The 15,655-nt window shown below is 44.2% G+C and overlaps 4 pseudogenes; all 4 read right to left on the reverse strand.

Moving 5' to 3' along the window:
• Positions 1 to 2,950: 2,950 nt before the first annotated feature.
• Positions 2,951 to 3,069, reverse strand: LOC143937167 (5S ribosomal RNA; annotated as a pseudogene).
• A 322-nt stretch (positions 3,070 to 3,391) lies between these two features.
• LOC143937470 (5S ribosomal RNA) lies at positions 3,392 to 3,510 on the reverse strand (annotated as a pseudogene).
• A 3,274-nt stretch (positions 3,511 to 6,784) lies between these two features.
• On the reverse strand, positions 6,785 to 6,903 carry LOC143936421 (5S ribosomal RNA; annotated as a pseudogene).
• A 694-nt stretch (positions 6,904 to 7,597) lies between these two features.
• LOC143936675 (5S ribosomal RNA) lies at positions 7,598 to 7,716 on the reverse strand (annotated as a pseudogene).
• Positions 7,717 to 15,655: the final 7,939 nt, after the last annotated feature.

Here is a 15,655-nt window from a genome sequence, read left to right on the forward strand (position 1 = left end):
GTGACCATCTTGGCCTTTGTCAAGAGGCTTCAGAGTGCCCGAAGAGAGTGCCTACGGCCAAATCACCTATATAGTATCTTATATATAATAACTAAAAATATTATTTATTATTATAGATATAGATATATAGTATAGTGATTTGGTCGTAGGCACTCTCTTTGGGCACTCTGAAGCCTCTTGACAAAGGCCAAGATGGTCACCTTGGGAAGCAAGCTAAAAAAAACAGGTCAAAGCCAACAACATAAAAAGAAGCCTACGGCATCCAGTATTCCCAGGCGATCTCCCAATCAAGACACTAACCAGACCAGATCCTTCTATGGCACCTGGTCTTCCCAGGGAGTCTCCCATCCAGGTACTAACCAGGCCTGACGCTGCTTAGCCTCTGAAATCAGACGAGATCGGGTGCTTTCAGGTTGATGTGGCCGTAAGCGTTCTCCTCAAGACACGCCCAACCCTCTTGACAAACGCCAAGATGCTCACCTTGAGAAACAATCAAAAAAAAAACAGGTCAAAGCCAACAACATAAAAAGAAGCCTATGGGCTTACAGCGGACCTTAAAAGATGGGACCCACTAGCTCTGTCATGGTTCGGACGCTGTAATGTGTTGAAGATGAACGCGATTCCACGACTTCTGTATCTACTACAAGCCTTACCTATCAAAATACCCCAGACTTTCTTTCATGCGGTTCGCTCAATCTTTATCAAGTTCCTCTGGCGCGGAAAACATATGCGTATTGGTAGGGCAATGCTATTGCGACCGAAATTGCGGGGAGGTATTGGCTTCCCGGACCCTGCTCTATATTACACAGCGACGCACATGACACCGGTGGTTGACTGGTGCCGGTGTTCTGCCATATACTGTCCGGCCATGATATAGTGTCCGCGCCGTACTGCGCATGCGCAGTACGGAGCAGACGAAGCTTCGGAAAATCTCCGAAGCTGAACGGTGCCTGCGCGGTGAGTGGAGGTGGTAGCCCCACCATCCAAGCGGACATAGGGTTGTGAATATTAGAGGGCCCCTCGCAGGTGAGCTTCGCTCGCCACGCTTCGGGCTCGGCCTCGCTGCGCTCGGCTCTTTTATATTCTTACTCTATGTCCACTTGGATAGTGGGGATAGAACCTGGACTCAGTGCGCAGGCGCCGTTCATGCTCGGCAATTTTCGGAATCTGTGTTGCTGTGTACTGCGCATGCGCAGTACACAGCGGACACTATCCGATGGGGGACCATATGTGATAAGACACCGGCATGGGGAACTGAAGCTATGGGTCAAGCTAGAGCAGGAGATGGCACGGGTTCCACTGGCTGGTCTGCCTTGGGCGGGGAGGCCATTGGAGCCCTGTGTGACTACTCACCCGTTAATTGGCCCCTCGCTCGCCGAGATGGATAGTTTTTTTCACCTTTCCCACCTGACTAACTTCCCTTCTCCTATGACCCCAATTATTGGACATCCTAGATTCCCTCCGGGCCTGTCTGACCAGGCCTTTACCAGGCAAGCCCCGAAAGGGCTTCTGAGAGCAGCCCTATTTCTTGGACCCACGGGCTTGATTCCCACGGGGACCATACTGCTAGAGCAAGTACCTGTTGCATTGGATAGCTGGAGAGCTAGACAGCTAATCCATTTCCTCGGATCACTACCTAACCATTCGTTCTTCTCTAGACAATTCCACCCCTTCAAGGAACTTTGCCTGGATGATGGCCCAATTCGTGGTTCCCTCTCTAGGTCCTACCAAATCCTGACAGACGCACAATCCGCCACGGATCCACCCTTCCTAGCTAAATGGAAAAGGGACTTACAAACTACATTCTCCAAACCACAGAAGGACAGAATACTCTTTTTCGCCCATAAGTCGTCACTCTGCAGTAAATATCAGGAGATCTCATATAAGCTGATCACACGCTGGTATCGTACACCGGTGGTGTTGGCCAAAATATTCCCCGGTCAATCTGACCTCTGCTGTCACTGTGGGCAACAGACTGGCACCATTCTCCACATTTTCTGGGAATGCCCTAAATTACAAACATTCTGGCAGCCTGTCCTGAGACTCATCCACAAGTTCACAGACATTTCCTTAGCCAATGATCCCGCAGCAGTTCTTCTCAATCTAACTCCTATGTCGAGAAAGCGTTATCATAAGCGTTATCATAAACATCTCCTCAATGCAGCTAGGGCCTGCATCCCAAGTCGTGGAAAGAGCAATCTGCTCCAATGGTGACCCAGTGGTTCGCAAGGGTAAATGATATTGAACGAATGGAAGACCTGACTGCCACAATGAGGGATAAAACGGAGGAGCATGGGAACAGATGGTTCTACTGGACCCAGTTTCGCTTTTCGGAGGAATACCTCCGCGAGACATAGTAAGCTCATGGTGATCGTTGGAGATCGCTGTTCCAAACGTTGGACAGCTGATGAGCTGGTGAGCCGAGGGCGTCTCTTGCTCCCTGGGAGGGGACCCTACCCAGCCGAGGGCGTCTCTTGCTCCCTGGGAGGGGACCCCACCCTATCCACTCTACCCACGACACCCCCTTACCCCTTCTTTTCCTTTTCTGCCATTTCCTTCCCCAATCTTCTCTTTCCCCTTCTCCCTCCTTTCAGTTCTACTATTTCCCTTCTTAACTCAAAAAAGGGAAAAGAAAATGGTATGTTCCGACCCCATTTGACTACTACACAATACTCTTCCCCTATCTATGGATATCTAAACTCTTCGAGGGTAGCAGGGCTAGTATCAATAATATTTTAAGTGGTAGAGGATCCCAACGAGATGGAGCTTTAATCTCATCTTGATATGACCGCAAAGCTGTACACGTGCTATTCTCCTCAGACTTCTTACCATTGGCTCTGATATCCATGCAATATGATCATTTGTTTGTAACTATTTGTATCACACATTCTGTGAAGTTGCCTTTGCATTGTATGTCGCATACTACTAAATAAAAAAAAAAAAAAACAGAAGCCTATGGCACCTGGTATTCCCAGGCGGTCGCCCATCCAGGTACTAACCAGGCCCGACACTGTTTAGCATCCGAGATCAGACGAGATTGGGCGTTTTCAGGGTGATGGGGCCATAGGTGATCTCTTTGGGCACTCTCAACCCTCTTGACAAATGCCAAGATGGTCACCTTGGGAAACAAGTGAAAAAAAAAACAGGTCAATGTCAACAACATAAAAAGAAGAATACGGCACCTGGTATTCCAACGCCATCTCCCATCCAGGTACTAACTAGGCCCAACCCTTCTTAGCCTCAGAGAAGAGAAGAGATAGGGCTCTTTCAGGGTGATGCTGCTGTAAGCGATCACTTTGGGCACTCTCAACCCTCTTGACAAATGCCAAGATGGTCACCTTGGGAAACAAGCAAAAAAAGAAAACGAATCAACGCCAACAACATAAAAAGAAGCCTACAATAACTGGTAATCCCAGGTGGTCTCCCATCCAGGTACTAACCAGGCCCGACTCTTCTTAGCCTCCAAGATCAGACGAGATTGGGTGCTTTCAGAGTGATGTGGCCATAGGCAATCTCTTCAGGCACTCTCAACCCTCTTGACAAACACCAAGATGGTCACTTTGGGAAATAAGCGAAAAAAAAACAGGTCAACGCCAACAACATAAAAAGAAGTCTACGACACCTGGTATTCCCAGGCGGTCTCGCATCCAGGTACTAACAAGGCCCGACTCTATTAGCCTCCAACATCAAACGAGATCGGGTGCTTTCAGGGTGATGTGCACGCAGGCAATCTCTTCAGGCACTTTCAACCCTCTTGACAAACGCCAAGATGGTCACCTTGGGAAACAAGCAAAAAAATATAAATAAGTCGGAAGCTAGAGACAATACGGCCCGAGTCCTCAATTTAATCCATGCGGCGCATGTACAGGGAAGGCCCTTGCTTATGTTGTCAACGGACGCGGAGAAGGCCTTTGACAGGGTGGCCTGGCACTTTATGCAGGCCACCCTGGAACATATAGGTCTTAGCCCCAACATGATGAGCTGGGTAATGTCGCTTTACTCCACGCCGTCGGCAGCGGTACGGGTGACCGAGGGGTGCTCGGACTCTTTCCCCATCACTAATGGGACAAGGCAGGGGTGCCCTCTGTCTCCCCTAATTTTAATTCTGACACTGGAACCACTTATGTGTCACGTTCGGAATGACCCGAATATTACTGGCATATCCAAACCCTCGGCACACCACAAAATTGCGGCGTACGCTGACGATCTAATTTTTTCCGTCTCCAATCCACACATTTTGCTTCCCAAAATACTTGCGTCTCTACAGCGACACGGCAGCCTATCAAACTATAAAAACAATTGCGCCAAGTCGGCTGTATTGAATATATCGGTCCCGGATGGTGAGGCCAAGAGGCTCCGGTCCGCTTTTCCATTCTACTGGGCTGAAAAATCTATACGTTAACTGGGCGTTGACATCGCAGCGGATTTAGCGCAATTGTACCTGCTTAATTTTGTCCCTCTCCTGGATAGACTGAAATCTGATTTGGGAAACTGGCATGCTTTAACACTGACCTGGTTCGGGCGCTGTAATGCATTCAAAATGATGGCCCTCCCTCGGATCTTATACATGTTCCAGACATTACCGATCCGGTTACCCCCAATTTTTTTCAGACAACTGCAGGTGCTGCTCCGGGACTTTATTTGGGCGCGCAAACCGCCCAGAGCCCGTTTGCAATTGCTTGCCAGACCAAAGGACAAGGGGGGTCTGGGTCTCCCAGATCTCAGACAATACTACAGAGTGACTCTGCTAGCGAGAGTCGTTGATTGGCATTGTAATGACCCACACAAGCAGTGGGTGGAGATGGAGATTGAGGATGGTTCCATTCTCCTATTGACCTCCCCGTGGCTCCTGTCTTCCCTACCAAAAGACCTCAGAGGTCACCCCGTAGTGGGAGCTACGTTGGCTGTTGTGCGGAGGTTGTTCCGCTGCACACACATTGCTCCCCTGCCATCACCAATGACTCCGGTTATAGGTAATCCAGACTTCCCACCGGGATTTACCAACAAGAAACTGCGACAGTTGACAGTGGTGGGGAAACAGCGTCTGGGAGAGGTGTGGCCCACGGGAGGGCTCCCGACCACGCAAACTGTCGCCGAGCTTTCTGACCCTCCGCTTGACTTGTTTAGTCCTTATCAACTTCGTCACTTTCTTCTGGCCATACAAAGGGCCCCCTACACTCCTAGAGACCTGACACCCTATGAATCCATCTGTCACAAAAGGGAACCTGTGCGACACACCCTCTCCCTCCTGTACAACCTATTGAGTAGTCAGGAGGAGGAGTCGACCCCACCATTTATCCACAAATGGGAGAGGGACTTAGGCATCACATTTACCCCACAACAGATAGGGAAGATCCTGACCTTAGTACATAAAGCTTCCATCGCAAACCAATATCAAGATACAAGATAGTCTCACGCTGGTATAGAGTCCCATACCTTCTGAATAAAATGGATAGATCGATCCCGGATGTTTGTTGGAGGTGAAATTCAGATATGGGGACCATGGGACACCTTTTCTGGGCATCCCCGACCTTGAGGAACTTTTGGGTTCCCAGTAGCGTGCCTTCTACACTTGACCGAACAGCCTGTTCGAAAATACAAAAAAAAACCTCACGATGCAACTCCTGAATGCCGCCCGGGCCTGCATTCCCGCACTGTGGAGGCAGCCTCAGCCCCCATCCAAGGTGCTGTGGTATTCCAAAGTCAATCATATTCTCCGGATGGAATAATTGACCGCCACCCTTCACAACACTGAAGAGGCATTTAGTGTTACATGGAGGCCCTGGAGGTATTTTACTGGTACTCGAGACTACATTCGGGAGGTGAGCAGTGCCCCCGTCCCAGAAAACGACTGAACATCTAACGTTTACCTACGTAGGCCATGTCTGCCCTGGGTGGCATTCCCCCCTCCCTTTTTGTCTTTATTTTTCTTTTTTTCCCCGCCGCCATCCCCCCACCTCCTCTCTCTCCGTCTTTGCACTCTTTTCTTCCCCCGTCCTCCCTTTAACTATGCCTTGTCTCCTTACTAGCCTTCAGGACCCAGAAGAACCCCAGGGTTCTGGACATGACTGGCTCATATTTTACTCTGGTTCACGTAGGTCATGATAAGCTGGCTCGCTGTGGTCCCAGTTGTTCTCCATGATTACATTTGTCCGAACGGAGCTGCACTAGTTATACTGTACTACATGTCGGAGGTGGGGTTTCTCTATTTTCTGCATGAAACTGTAGGACTCCCCTCTGAGAACCCAGAGTTATTTGGCTGCCTATTTTTTGTTAGCATGTAATTGTGACCCTGGGTCATGCTGTATGGTTGACTGTTATATTTATGTTGTTCTACTTAATAAAAGAATAATAAAAATAAAAAAAATAAGTCAATGCCAACAGCTTAAAACTAAAGCCTATGGCATTGAGAAATCCCAGGCGGTCTCCCATACAGGTACTAACCATGTCCCAACCCTGCTTAGCCTCTGAGATCAAATGCACGCTCAACCCTCTTGACAAACGCCAAGATGGTCACCTTGGGAAACAAACAAAAAAAACAAGTCAACGCCAACAACATAAAAAGAAGCCTGCGGCATCTGGAAAACCCAGGCGGTCTCCCATCCAGGTACAAACCAGGCCCAACCCTGCTTAGCCTCTGAGACCAAACGAGATTGGGCGCTTTCAGGGTGTTGTGCCCATAGGCAATTTCTTTGTGCACTCTCAACCCTCTTGACAAATGCCAAGATGGTCACCTTGGGAAACAAGGGAAAAAAAACAGGTCAAAGCCAACAACAAAAAAAGAAGCCTATGGCACCTGGTATTTCCAGGCGGTCTCCCATCCAGGTACTAACCAGGCCCGACACTGTTTAGCCTCTGAGATCAGATGAGATTGGGCGCTTTCAGGGTGATGGGGCCGTAGGTGATCTCTTTGGGCACTCTCAACCCTCTTGTTAAGCGCCAAGATGGTCACCTTGGGAAACAAGCGAAAATAAACAGGTAAACGCCAACAACATAAAAAGAAGCCTACGGCACCTGGTATTCACAGATGGTCTCCCATACAGGTATTAACCAGGCCGTACACTGCTAGGCCTCCGAGATCAATGAGATTGTGCGCTTTCAGGGTGATGTGGCCATATGTGTTCTATTTAGACACTCTCAACCCTCTTGACAAATACCAAGATGGTTATCTTGGGAAACAAGTGAAAAAAAAAAGGTCAACGCCAACAACATAGACCCTGGCGGTCTCCCATCTGACCCAGACCCTGCTTAGCCTCTGAGATTGGGCGCTTTCAGGGTGATGTGACCTCAGGTGAACGCTTTGGGACATACTCAAAACTCTTGACTGATGCTAAAATGGTCACCTTGGGAAACAAGCGAAAGAAAAACAGGTCAAAGCCATTAATATAAAAAGATTCCTACGGCACCTTTAATTAGGTACTATCCAGGCCGGACCCTGCTTAGCCTCTGAGATCAGATGAGATCGGGCGCTTTCAGGGGGATGTGGCCGTAGGAGATCTCTTTGGGCTCTCTCAGCCCTCTTGACAAATGCCAAGATGATCACCTTGGGAAACAAGCGGAAAAAATAAACCATGTCAACGACAACAACATAAAAAGAATCCTACGGCACCTGGTATTCCCAGTTGGTCTCCCATCCAGTTACTAATCAGGCCCGACAATGCTTAGCCTCCGAGATCAGACAAGATCAGGCACTTTCAACGTGATGGGGCCATAGGCGATCTCTTCGGGCACTCTCAACCATCTTGACAAACGCCAACATGGTCATCTTGGGAAACAAGCGAAAAAAACCAAGTCATTGCCAACATTGGAGGCTAAGCAGGGTTGAGCAATCAGTTTCCTTGCCTGAAATAGGCATCTCAGAACTGCCATCTGGCTACTTCCCGGGTTTCCAACTCCTTCAACTAATCCCAGGAGACAATACTTCGCCTCCATCCTGGTGGAGGTTCCAACCACCCGATCAATGGTTCCTGTCACCTCTGTCCAGTAACGGATCAACTTCGGGCATCTCCAAAACATGTGCATCATGTCTCCCCCCATGTTCCCACACCGGGGGCAACTTGCGTCCGGCCGTTCGGCCAAACTGAAAAAGTTTACGAGGAGCATAATAGGTTCTATATAATAAGAACAGATGTGACATCCTCTGTGAAGAGAGCCACAATTCACCACAGGCAGGATTCCTGTGGCCAATTATAGCTCAGGGGGGTTTAGTACACACCCCACACTATATAAGGCCGCCAGCGCGGCGGCCTTGTATAGTGTGTTGCGGTGGTCAGGGAAAGAGGACTATAGGCAGGGACAGTGCCTTTACTGCTTGGGAACCTAGCACTGTTACAGTGGGTGTTATGTGCCTCCTGCACAGTACACATATTATTACTGGTGTTCAATTTCTGCAATACATGCATCTGCAGTGCAGAAGTTAGAGTCGGTGTTGTGTGCCTCCTGCACAGTATACATCTTATTGCTGGTGTTCTTTTTCTGTAATACAGGAACCTAGTACTGTTACAGTGCTAGGGTGTACAGAGAAGCTGGTATATATAGAAGACTACAGCATACAGAAGAAAGGCTAGTGAATACAGAATACAGGTTTCGTGTATGTAGATAGGCTTGAGTATACAGAGATGCTAGAGTAAACAGTGAGGCTGGGGTACACAGAGAGGCTAGTTTAAAGACAAATACAAAGATGTTAGTGTATATAGAGAGGTTAGTGTATAGAGAGAGTCGAGTGTATACAGAAAGGACAGTGCATATAGAGAAGCTAGTGTATACAGAAAGGGTATACATGAAAGCTGACATTCTATACAGAAGACTGGGTAGTGTATACAGAGAGTCTAGTGGGTACAGAAGACAGGCTGGTGTATTCTAGCTAGTTTTTACAGTCTAGTGTATACAGAAGACAGGCTGTGGTATACAGAGAGTTTAGTGTATTCAGAGAGTCTAGTGTATACAGTCGGCGAGTGTATACATAAGACTGGCTAGTTTACACAGTGTTTACAGAGATGCAAGAGTGTACAGAGAAGCTGGTATATATAGAAGACTACAGCATACAGAAGAAAGGCTAGTTAATACACAATACAGAAGACTCGTGTATGTAGATAGGCTTGAGTATACAGAGATGCTAGAGTAAACAGTGAGGCTGGGGTACACAGAGAGGCTAATTTAAAGAGAGGCTAGTATATACAAAGATGTTAGTGTATATAGAGAGGTTAATGTATAGAGAGGGTCGAGAGTATACAGAAAGGACAGTGCATATAGAGAAACTAGTGTATACAGAAGACAGGCTTGGGTATACATCAAAGCTGACAGTGTATACAGAAGACTGAGTAGTGCATACAGAGAGTCTATTGGGTAAAGAAGACAGGCTGGTGTATTCTAGCTAGTTTTTACAGTCTAATGTATACAGAAGACAGGCTGTGGTATACTGAGGGTTTAGTGTATTCAGAGAGTCTAGTGTACAGAGATGCAAGGGTGTACAGAGAAGCGAGAAGCTAGTATATATAAGGCTAGTGAATACAGGCTAGTGAATACAGAATACAGACTCGTGTAAGCAGATAGGCTTGAGTATACAGAGATGCTAGAGTAAACAATGAGGCTGGGGTACACAGAGAGGCTAATTTAAAGAGAGGCTAGTATATACAAAGATGTTAGTGTATATAGAGAGGTTAGTGTATAGAGAGAGTCGAGTGTATACAGATAGGACCGTGCATCTAGAGAGACTAGTGTATACAGAAGACAGGCTTGGGTATACATCCAAGCTGACAGTGTATACAGAAGACTGGGTAGTGTATACAGAGATTCTAGTGGGTACAGAAGACAGGCTGGTGTATTCTAGCTAGTGTTTACAGTCTAGTGTATACAGAAGACAGGCTGTGGTATACAGAGGGTTTAGTGTATTACAGAGATGCAAGGGTGTACAGAGAAGCTAGTATATATAGAAGACTACAGCATACAGAAGAAAGGCTAGTGAATACAGAATAAAGGCTGGCTTCTACGGAGAGGCTACCACTACGGAGATGCAGAACACTATCTAGGGTATATAGAGAGGCTAGATTATACAGAGAGGCTAGTGCATAGAGTGAAGCTATTGTATATAGAAGCCTGGTTAGTGTATACAGAGAAGCTAGTGTGTACAGAAGAAAGGCTAGGCAGGCTATAAAGAGAGACACGTTTTTACAGAAGACAGTTTGGGGTATACAGAGATGCTAGTTTATACAGAGAGACTAATGTATACAGAAGACAGGCTAGGGCATACAGAAGACAGAAGACGGGCTAGTGTATTCAGAACATAGGCTAGTGTATATCGAAGACAGGCTATTGTATGCAGAAGACCGGCTAGTGTAAACATACTGGTGTATATAGAGAGGCTAGTGAATTTAGAGGGTAGGCTAAGTGATAACAGAAGACAATCTGGGCTATACAGAGACATCTCATTATTTCATCTAGCTCACATCTCTAATGGAGTTTGTCTCATTGCCAGGTTATGCCTTTTCATTCTTATGCTAAATATAGATCACTACACGATTTTAATCATCCACATCAAGCATGCAATAAAACTATCATACATCAAAATAAACCATGTACTCTTTTGCTCTATTTTGCATATTTGTACCGGAACTGTGAGTATGTGACAGTCCTGACACACCATCCTGACTTATTTTTCTTTATTTCTTATTAGAAATGGAGAGTACTATCTCAAAATCCGCTTAAATCTATTCACTTCCATGAGTTCTACCGCTAATTGTACCTTAATGCAAAATGTTCACAAAACCATCCATTTGCTACCAGACATGCTGCACATACTAAGAGTAATGTAACTATCGCTCTCTAACGATGTAAACAGTTTTATTGCTTTTCTGACATTGACCGAGTATCTCTGACATTAACTGAGTATCTCTCTGCACTATGATCTTATTAATAATAATAATAATAATAATAATAATAATAATAATAATAATAATAATAGGATTGTGTAATGCAAAGATCAACTAGTCTAATATAAGCTTTCTCATTGGTACCGGCATATCCTTTAAATTTAGACTAACGCAACTATTTCTCGGCCATTTTCAAGCTAAGCTTTCAATCTCTTACCTTTGACCTGCGATACTTCCTCCATACAATATTAAGCCATTTAAATGTCCTATTGGTCGCCTATATTATACAACTCTCTGAAAAGCCTATATGTAGAGAATAAAACTAGTCTTACATCTTAATAAAACAGTTTTATTACTCAACCAGTATCAGCTGTCATGTACTGTATTACTTCTTTTTCTCCACCTTATCTGTCACAGTTAAAACACAGTGACAAAACATTTCTTTTTACCGCAGCAAAATGTGAGAAAAGCAGTGTAAGCCGTCTTTCTGCCATATGCAACCATCTCTCGCTACCTCTATGCAATAGGATTCTCTTTCCAGTGGAAACGGAAAACAGTCAGTGTAAGCCGTCTTCGTGCGTAACAAAATTAATTTAACGATTTACACGTTAGAATTTGCAAGCTACGTCAATTTACTATTAAATAGAGTACCTTTGCATTTATCCCTTGACTTTGCTACTATCCCTTGATCCCTTTTGTGTATTCACTATATCTCGACCTATCTATGCTGCCTCAATATTTTTCCTAATTTGTTTTGCTATACTTATTATTATTATTATTTTATAGAGATTACTATCTCTAAATCATTGTAACAAGTTATAATGTCTACAGCTAATTTTACGTTAAAGCAAAAGTCACACAAAACCATCTTTTTAAAACCTTTTACACACTGCACATTAAGATTAATGCAACCATCTCTCGCTACCTCTATGCAATAGGATTCTCTTTCTGACTCTATTTTGTGTATTACTTCTTCTCCACATTAACTGTCACACTGATAACCATTTGTAACACATAACACTTGCAACACATTTTTTAACAGCGGCAAGAAGTGGTTGCAGTAGCAAAGCAAAGCAATACAGTTTGGTTACATTAATAACACATAATGCAACTATTTTACATTCATTTTACATTCACATCATGCATACATCCTAATGTAAGCTGTCTATCACTATTAATGTTCATGGTTACTGATACATTATGCCGATGACCAGTGGAAACGGAAAACAGTCAGTGTAAGCCGTCTTCGTGCGTAGCATAATTAATGGAACGATTTACACGTGTCTCAATATTATCCTTTCTAATTTTGCTAAATTAGATTATAGAGTTTGCTATGTCTAAATCCAGGTTACCTACTCACCTTTATTACGTATACTGCTAATTTTAGGATAATACAAAACCATCTTATTGCTTCTTTACACGCTGCACATGTTAAGAGTAATGCAATGCTACCGTGAACAGTTTAATTACTCGTCTCACAGTAACTGTTATCTCTCTGCTATAGGAAACTGAATTTGTACTAGAACGATCACTCATCTAATATCAGTCCACTCAGTGCTACCGGGATAACTTTTAAATTTAGAGTAATGAAATGATTTCTCAGTCATTTTGGAGCTACTGCAACTAACGCTTCCGATCTCATTTCGACTGCAATACTTAATCTCTGCTATTGCAGAATATTTAGCTGCTGACACGTAATTAACTTGATTGATAAAAACCTACACACGTTGTTGCTGTTATTTCGTGTATTTCCACTTAAACCCGTTATAGTTATTTTGCTATATTTATTACTAGTATAAACAGATTACTATCTCTAAATCCTGGTAAACCAGCTCACACTAAACCATCTAATTTCTACCTTACACGCAGCACATATTAACATATTAACATTTAGCCGGTATAGTGAAATAGTAAACGAAATGTGTAGATCACTCATCTAATATCGTCTTTTCAGTGCGACCGGAACAACTTTTAAATTTAGAGTAATGCAACGATATCTCAGTTTTATGAAGCTACTGCAACTAACGCTTTGGATCTCTTTCCTGATAAATTACGCTCTGCAATATTAAGCCATGTAAATTGTCCTATTGGTCTGCTAACAATGCTATGTATAATAATACAAATCTTTTAAAAGCAATATCGTCTCACTGCAATACTTACACTCTGCATAATATATATGAATAATGCGAATAATGCTAATAATAAAGTCGTCTAAAACTCGGCTATAAGTAGAGAATAAAACTATCTTACATCAAAATAAACCATGTACTGCCAAACCAATAACGGCCAATTACTTAACGTCTATCAGTCAATGACTTAACAAAATAAACTTAGCACTCTTTTGCTCTATTTTGAATAGTTGTAGTTCTCCACATTAACTGTCACATTGATATCACCACTGACAACACACCACTTTTTAACAGCACCAAAATATGAAAAAAGCACTTTATATGTTTCAAAAGTAGTTGCATTAGCAAAAAATAAAGTCCTGTCTTCTTTACACGCTAGCTTTTCTGTATACATTAATCTCTCTGTGTACACCAGCCACTCAATATAGACTAGCCTCTCTGTCTTCTGTATACAGGTGCCCGTAATCTATATACACTAGCCTGCCTTCTTTTTACAATAGTCTCGGTGTCCCAGCCTCTCTGCATACACTAGCCTCACTGAATTCCCCAGACTGTCTTCTGTATACACAAGCCTATCTGTAAAAAAAAATAGCCGGTCTTCTGCATACTCTAGCCTCTCTGTGTAACACAGTCTCTCTCTGGATTCCCTAGCCTACATCTCTGCATACCCAGGACCTTCCTCTGTATAATCTAGCCTATCTGTATACACTAGCCTGTCTTTTGTACAAATTAGCTTCTCTGTAGCCGGTCTTCTGTATACACGAGCCTCACTGTCTACTCTTGGTTGTCTTTTGTATACACTAGCATCTCTTTATACATGAGCTCTCTGTATACCCAAGCCTCTCTGTATACACTAGTCCACCGGTATACATTAGCAAGTCTGCATACACTAGCCTCTCTTTGTAACTCAACTTCTCTCTCTGTATACCTTAGCCTCCATCTCTGCATACCCAGGACGTTCTTCTCTATAATCTAGCCTATGTGTATACACTAGCCGGTCTTCTGTAGACATTAGCCTCTCTGTATAAACTAACCGGTCTTCTGTATACACTAGTCCGCCTGTATACACTAGCAAGTATGCATACTCTAGCCTCTCTCTCTGTATACCCTAGCCTCCATCTCTGCATACCCAGGACGTTCTTCTGTATAATCTAGCCTATCTGTATACACTAGCCTGTCTTTTGTACACATTAGCCTCTCTGTGTAAACTAGCCCGGTCTACTGTATACACTAGTCCATCAGTATACACTAGCAAGTCTGCATACTCCTGCCTCTCTGTGTAACCCAGCCTCGCTCTCCCTCTCTGTATACCCTAGCCTCCATCTCTGCATACCCAGGACGTTCTTCTGTATAATCTAGCCTATCTGTATAAACTATCCTGTCTTTTTTACACATCAACCTCTCTGTATAAACTAGCCGGTCCTCTGTATACACTAGTCCGTCGGTATACACTAGCATCTCTTTATACATTAGCTCTCTGTATACCCAAGCCTCTCTGTATACACTAGTCCACCGGTATACACTAGCAAGTCTGCATACACTAGCCTCTCTTTGTAACCCAACTTCTCTCTCTGCATACCCAGGACGTTCTTCTCTATAATATAGCCTATTTGTATACACTAGCCTGTCTTTTGTACACATTAGCCTCTCTGTATAAACTAGCCGGTCCTCTGTATACACTAGTCCATCTGTATACACTAGCAAGTATGCGTACTCTAGCCTCTCTCTCTGTATACCTTAGCCTCCATCTCTGCATACCCAGGACGTTCTTCTGTATAATCTAGCCTATCTGTATAATCTAGCCTATCTGTATACACTAGCCATCCATCTCTGCATACCCAGGACGTTCTTCTCTATAATCTAGCCTATTTGTATACACTAGCCTGTCTTTTGTACACATTTGCCTCTCTGTATAAACTAACCGGTCTTCTGTATACACTAGTCCACCTGTATACACTAGCAAGTATGCATACTCTAGCCTCGCTCTCTGTATACCCTAGCAAGTCTGCATACTCCTGCCTCTCTGTGTAACCCAGCCTCACTCTCTCTCTGTATACCCTAGCCTCCATCTCTGCATACCCAGGACGTTCTTCTGTATAATCTAGCCTGTGTTTTGTACACTTTAGCCTCTCTGTATAAACTAGCCGGTCTTCTGCATACACGAGTCTCTCTGTATACCCTTGGATGTCTTTTGTATACACTAGCTGCTCTTTATACATTAGCTCTCTGTATACCCAAGCCTCTCTGTATACACTAGTCCGTCTGTATACACTAGCAAGTCTGCATACAGCAGCCTCTCTGCATACCCAAGATGTTCTTCTCTATAATCTAGCCTATTTGTATACACTAGCCTGTCTTTTGCACACATTAGCCTCCCTATATAAACTAGCCGGTCTTCTGTATACACTAGTCCGTCTGTATACACTAGCAAGTATGCATACTCTAGCCTCTCTCTCTGTATACCCTAGCCTCCATCTCTGCATACCCAGGACGTTCTTCTGTATAATCTAGCCTATCTATATACACTAGTGTATATATGACAGACTAGTGTATACAGAGGACCGACTAATGTGTACAGATAGGCTAGATTATACAGAAGAACGTCCTGGGTATGCAGAGCGCTCAGCTTTGAGGTATGGCCAACGTGAGTAATATGAG

The sequence above is a fragment of the Lithobates pipiens genome, unplaced genomic scaffold (assembly GCF_037356315.1).
Source record: "Lithobates pipiens isolate NorthernLeopardFrog02 unplaced genomic scaffold, aLitPip1_a1.2 Scaffold_28, whole genome shotgun sequence".
Classification (NCBI taxonomy): domain Eukaryota; kingdom Metazoa; phylum Chordata; class Amphibia; order Anura; family Ranidae; genus Lithobates; species Lithobates pipiens.